The sequence below is a fragment of the Nicotiana sylvestris genome, chromosome 6, assembly GCF_000393655.2.
Source record: "Nicotiana sylvestris chromosome 6, ASM39365v2, whole genome shotgun sequence".
In the NCBI taxonomy this organism is placed as follows: domain Eukaryota; kingdom Viridiplantae; phylum Streptophyta; class Magnoliopsida; order Solanales; family Solanaceae; genus Nicotiana; species Nicotiana sylvestris.
Genome location: NC_091062.1, coordinates 206,576,779 through 206,584,102, shown reverse-complemented (window position 1 = coordinate 206,584,102; position 7,324 = coordinate 206,576,779).

The following is a 7,324-nucleotide window of genomic DNA, read 5'->3' as shown; positions in this document are numbered from 1 at the left end:
ATTTGGTGATAAATTAGGGAAAAAGACGTCTTCATTATTGGTTAATTATTTGTTGAGAAATTCAATATTTATAGCAGATAGTACTATACGATATAATATAAGTAATTCAAATTATAAAGAAGCTAATGATCCAATTAGTAATACAATCTATCAAATTATTGTATCGACAATACAATACAATTGCAAACAATATATTATAAAATGATAGAAATGGAGGTTTTATTAAGAAGAAAATTCTAGAGAGAGACTCTCTAGCTTCTCTCTTACTTTCCCTTCCTTTCCATTTTCACTTTCCAACCCTTCTCTTCGATAACTACTATGACCATCCCTCCCACTTCCTCTATTGTACCTCAACCATGAATACCACCAAAACCAGTTGATTTAACCTCTATGACTCTAGATGAGACACTAAACCAACCTTTTTTTAAATAAAAACTAATTAACCCATTTTCCTCCATTGTTGGGTCAAGAAACGCGAATTCAATGTTCTATACCAAAGAGTTACAGATAGAGAACGATTAAGGTGATGAAATTAATGATGATGATACTATACTATTACCCCTGGAAGACAAGAATAGACTGTACCTCCCTTGGAAATTTTCAGTTATTATCAAATAATTCAGAAAATGAATGATTCACCAATATCTTAAATCTAAATTGAAAGATATGTGGAAAGTTTCAGAAGAGTTATTATTAATCGATTTTGGATTTGACTACTTCATAGTCAAATTTCTCAAGGAAGAAAGTATGTAAAAAGCACTTTACAACGGGTCTTGGATTATTAATGGTTTATTTCTGTCAATTACAAAGTGGCATCCAAATTTTGTTGCCTCTGAGGCAGAAGTCACCTCCTCGGCTATTTGGGTCCATTTGCCAGAACTCCCTACTGAATTCTATGACACAATTATTTTATCTAAGATTGGATGCAAGTTGGGTTGTCTTCTGAAAATTGATACTTGTACATCTGCAACTTTAAGGGACAAATACGCTTGTATCTATGTTGAGGTCCTAATTGGAATACCAGTGAAAACACACATCACTATCGGAAGTCACAAACAAAATCTTTTCTATGAAGGAGCAGATATTTTATGTAAAACATGTGGCAGATTAGGGCATATTGAACTAAATTGTTCCTATAAGATAATAACTTTACCAACAGAGATCGAGCGGGAAAGACCAAACCTCAACATGGTAGGGGAACCCAAACCCCACCACTTACTTACAACGAGGAAGATGCATGGCACACTATTATTTTCCCCAGACGAAGAAATAGAAGTAGCTCTAAAGCGACGGCCCCCGGTCGCCCACTGCCGGTGAGAAAAGAAACGGAACAAGGTACAAATGTTAAATTATATCATGCCACCTGTCACGATCCAAAATCCATTAAAGGTTGTGATCCCTCCGGACACCGTTGTCAGTCAAGTCAACACTAATTAATTAATTTGGTTCTCATCTTAATATTTTTGAAATTATAATTTCTTCAATTATTAAATAGTAAGAGACAGAGTTTACAGAGTAAATAACAATATTTTACGATTCCAATATTGAGGAACCTATAATCACCCAAAAACTCAGTGTCACGGGTGCATGAGCATCAACTAGGAAGTAAAACAAAAATGCAGCAGCTGTCCGGAATACAAATTGGATAGAAGAAATATAAATACTATGAAGGAGACTCTGCTAGTTGTGGGTCGTAATATGGAATGCATCTCACCTAAGTCTCCGCATCATCCGCACCTTCGCACCCAAAGGACCACTAGACATAATAGTACCTGCACAAAAATATGCAGCAAGTGTAGTATGAGTACGTAAATCAACGTATACCCAATAAGTATCTAACGTAACCCCGAAGGAGTAGTGACGAGGGGTCGACATCGACACCTAATAGTGGTCCAATAATATTAGGTACAGTAAAGAGGTGAACAAATTTGAGGTAGAGTAAATAAACAAAATAAACAAGTATAAATACGTGGTACAATTCTTCTCTTTGCAATAACTCAGGCTCTCAATTTGCAAATCCCTCCTGTAACGACCTGATTGGTCGTTTTGCGTTTTTAGAACCACGTTCCCCTAGATAAGACTTCCCGTACTTGCTTTTACTGATTTATGACTTGCGGGAATGGTTGGTTCAGGATTTGGAAGAGTTTAGGTTGAAATCGGAACACTTGGTTCCTTAAGGTTGGCTTAAAAGGCCAAGTTTGACTTCGGTCAACGTTTTGAGTAAACGACCTCGGAATCCAAATTTGAAGGTTCCAACAAGTTTGTATGATTATTTCGGACTTAGGCGTATGTCCGGATCAGGTTTTGGATGACCCAGGAGCGCTTTGACGCCTAATAGTGAAAGTTGATTCCTTAAGGATTTTGAAGTTCTTGAATAATTGGCTTGGAGCGGTTTTTGTGTTATCGAGGTCCAAATGTAGTTCCGAGACTAGGAGTAGTTCCGTATTGTTATTTAAGATTTGCACGCAAAATTTGGTGTCAATCTGAGTGGTATAAGTGTGTTTCGTCGCATTTGATGTAAATTGAAGAACTTGAAGTTCATAAGTTTGGATCAATTGGTTTTAGGGGGTGATTCTTAGATTTAGCGTTGTTTCGGGTGTTCTGAGGGTTTGAGTGAGTCCTTTTTATGATTTTAAACTTGTCGGTATGTTCGGGCGGGGCCCGGGGGCCCCGGGCATCAATCGAACGAGGCTCGAGTGAAGTTAGAAAGTTTTGGAAGGAGCTGAAGCTCCTGGTATCTATCATAACCGCACCTACGGTTGGTCAGCTGCAAGTGTGAGACCGCAGAAGCGGTCCAGCCTTCGCAGGTGCGGCCCGGGGGAGGAACCCAGGAACTGCAGATGCGGCTCCTATTTCGCAGAAGCGGAACCGCATGAGCGGCCCTCAGACCGCAAAAGCGGTCCCAGCCAGCCCAGCCCAACTCCACAGATATGGAATTTCTCTCGTAGAAGCGGTCCCCTAACCGCAGGTGTGGAAATCGCTGAAGGCAGTACCTTCGTTTAACACAAGAGTGTATTATTTTTGACACATTTCATTCATTGTTTGGGCGATTTGGGAGCTTCCAAAGAGAGATTTCAACCTAACACTTGTAAGGTAAGTTACTTCTACTTAATGTGAGTTCAATACTTAGGTTATGGGTAACAACTTCCCTAAAAATTTCCAGAATTCGGGCACGTGGGCCCTGGGATGGATTTTAGGAAAGTTGTTTAGAGTTGGGAAATTACTCGAATAGTTAGAATATGAACTCTTGAGCTTGTATTGACTAGTTCTTACCCCGTTTAATTAGTTTTAGATCGTTCGGCTCCAAATTGAGGGTTTGAGCACGTTCTTGCTATTGGAAGTAAGTTTTGGAGCGATGTGAGTCTCCTTTCTAACCTCATAAGAGGGAAATAAACTCCTAGGTGAATCTAATAAATGTATGTGATTGTTTGTGGGGGCTACGTACGTACGTGGTGACGAGAGTTTGTACGTAGCTACTATTATGCTAATTGTCTGGATAGTTTAGGACCCGTATCATGCCATACTTGCAAATGCTTATGTTCTTATTTTCTAGTGAGATCACTTAGAACATGTTAGGGATTGAAAATAAATATAAACAAACGTATGCACTTACTTGAGAACTTGTATGGATTCATTTGACTATAAATGCACCTTTATGAGCCTTCTTGATAATAATTAATATTTGTAGAGCGGGTCGATCGCCACAGTAGAAATAGATGCATCTATGGTTCGCGCCATTTGACCCTCTGGTAGTGCACATTTATTATTATGTTGGACCGGGTTGTACGACCTCATCATAATGTGCGCATGATATATATGGGGAAATAACTCCATGAATTACTCTGTTTAAATGCTTGAAGTGCAAATTATTACATGACATGACTGAGTTTGATATATCGTTTCCTTTTAAATTCTGAGACTTGCTATTATATTCATACTAATCATGCTTAGTGTAATTCTTACATATCATTATTGATATTGACCTTAGCGTCACGACCCTAAATCCGAGCCCGGTCGTGATGGCGCCTCTCGTGAAGACAAGGCGAGCCGACACTTTCCACTTCAATTTTTAACAGTTAAACCATAAGGAATAAGTCTAAAGCATAATAAATAAAATCTCAAAGTAGCATATAATAGCATAATTTGCAGAATACAACCCAACACATCCCGATACCGGGTTGTCACTAGTCATGAGCATCTACCAATCCTAATACAAGTTTGAAAAGTCTATAAGCTATTACAAAATATCTGATAAGAGAAAGAAATGATAAAGGGGGAGAAACACGGGACTGCGGACGCCAAGCAGCTACCTCACGGACTCCGAAGTCTGCCAGGAGCTCTCAACTCACACTGGTAAGATCAGCAACGCCTGAATCTGCACACGGGGTGAAGAGAGTAAAGTGAATACTCCAACTCAGTGAGTAATAATCATAAATAAAGACTGAAAGCATGAAATCACGTAAGGCACACTAGAGACTATAATGAAGCAGTAAAACAGGTAAGAATAGTGGTTTAGTAAAGATATGTAAAATCGTATAAGTTCAGTTTAAACATTAGAAATGCCTCTTCAACAATTAAACAGGCAAATGACAGACAAATAGGACAGATAAGCACATAAAGGATTGCCCCTCGGGCACAATGTCAACAATACCAGCCCCTCGGACTATATCTCATATCACAATGGGTATCCCCGCTCACTAGGGGTGTGCATACTCCTGGAGGGGCCCCTTTCGGCCCAAGCGCAATATCAAGCCATCTCGTGGCGTCATCACTTGGCTCTCAGCCTCATATCAACAAGCCACCTTGTGGCGTACATATCTCAGGCCCTCGACCTCATAATCATAGTTAGTGTTTCCTCACAACATAGGCCATCGGCCTTACTCAGTCAAAATCCTCACAAGCCACTCGAGCAATAGTAAAACATAATTCTCAGCCCAAAATATCATTTAAAAGATCATTTAAGTGTTAAAACAGAGTAAACATGGTTGAGTATGAAAACAATGGAGTATAACATGACTGAGTTCAAGTATAAAGTCAAAACAGTGAGGAAATATCAACAAAAATCCCCGAAGGGTTCAAATAGTTGGTGCGAGGCCCAAATATGGCATTCAGCCCTAATAATGATGATAGCAAATAGATTTCAGTCAAATACGTGGTAAAATAGTCACTTGGGATGGACTAATTCACAATCCCTAACAGTGCACGACCCCACGCTCGTCATCAAGCATGTGCGTCACCTCAATATAGCACAACGATGTGCAATCCGGGGTTTCATACCCTTAGAACATCATTTACAATCATTACTCACCTCAATCCGGTCCAAACTCTAGCTCGCGATGCCTTTGCCCCTCGAATTGGCCTCCACTCGCATCAAATCTATTCATAATCAGAATCACGGCGTCAAAATATGCTAAGGGAACGAAGCCCAAGCGAAAATAATCAATGTATGACACAAATTCCGAAATTACCAAAACCCGACCACCGGGACCACATCTCGGAATTCGATAAAATTCATATCAATAGATTCCTCGTCTCCCCACGAGTTCATACATATCAAAAGTACCAAAATCCGACCACAAATGGTCCCTCAAATCCTCAAGTCTAGGTCTCCAATACCAAGCCCTAGTTTCCCCAATTTTAAACCCTTAAATTCCATTAATTATAGCTCTAATCCGTGAAGTAATACCATAGGAACAAGTTTTAGGTCCAAAATCCTTACCTCAATGAAGTTCCCTTGAAATCCTTCTTCAAAATCATCCAAAAAGCTCTAAGCCGACTTAAAAATGGTGGAATAGCTCAAAAATCACGAACGAAACAATTTATACTTTCTGGCCCACATATTTTCGCATCTGCGGCCATATTCTCACTTCTGCGGTACCGCATTTGCGGCCAAAGAACCGCTTCTGCGGTTTCACTTATTCTGCCCCGATCTACATCTACAATGCACCAGCCGCACTTGCGCAATCACAGGTGAGGTCCACTAACCGCTTCAAAGGTTTTCTGCCTCCCTATCTCCATTCCACTTCTGCGGTCCCCAATCCGCAGGTGCGGAAATACCAAAAGCAGAAAAATCTGCAGCTTCAACAAAATCTCAAACTCTCCGTCAACCATCTGAAATCACCCCGAATCCCCCGGGACCTCAACCAAAAGCACAAACATATCCCATAACCTTATTCAAACTTATACCAATCTTCAAAACACCTCAAACAACATCAAATCAACCAAAACTCATCAGATTCAAGCCTAAGTTTCCAAAAATCTTCCGAATTCTGCTTTTGATCAAAAACCCAACCAAACCATGTCCAAATGACCTGAAATTTTGCACACACATCCCAAATGACACCACGGAACTACTGCAACTCTCAGAATTCCATTCGAACCCATATATCAAAATCTCACCTACCAACCGGAAATTGCCAAATTATCAACTTCGCCAATTCAAGCCTAAATCTACTCCGAACCTCCAAAACTCATTCCGATCACGCTCCTAAGTCCCAAATCACCTCCCGAAGCTAACCGAACCATCAGAACTCACATTCAAGCCCTCTAACACATAAGTTAACATCCAGTTGACTTTTCCAACTTAAGCTTTCTCAAAAGAGACTAAGTGTCTCAAACCTTACTAAATCCTTTCCGAACTCGAGCCAACCAACCTGATCACGTACAGAACTGATAGGCAAAGCAATAAGAAGCAGAAATGGGGAAAATAGAGCGATAACTCATGAGATGACTGGCCGGGTCGTTACACTTAGAAAGTGTCAAGTCGACCCCTCGTCACTACTTCTTCGAGGTTAGACTGGATACTTGCTGGGTAGATGTTGTTTATGTACTCATACTACGCTTCTGTACTTAATTGTACAGGATCTGAGGAAGGTGCATCTAGTTACCCCTCCAGCGCGCGTTCCTGATTCCTGATCGAGATCCCACAGTTAGCTGCCCCTTCTGAGTCGTTTTGCAGCATATCGGAGTTCTCTTCTTTTGTAGCTGATTATGTACTGTCTACTCTATTTCAGGCAGTAGGATAGTGGTATTTTGTATATTCTACTAGTTTCCCTAGTACTTATGACACTAGTTCCTGGCACATACTGTAGACTATCATTTTGGGTTGCATTTCTATTGTTATGAAACTGTTGATTTTCGATCGGCTAAAAAATAAGTTAAGTGAATATTGAAAATGTTTAAATAAAACAATTGAGAACTCACTAGTTAATTAGGATTGTCTTGCCTGACAACGGTGTTGGGCACCATCACAACCTATAACGGAATTTGGGTCGTGACATATATTATATATATATATAGTGGACCTCGCCAAATGGATAGTTAT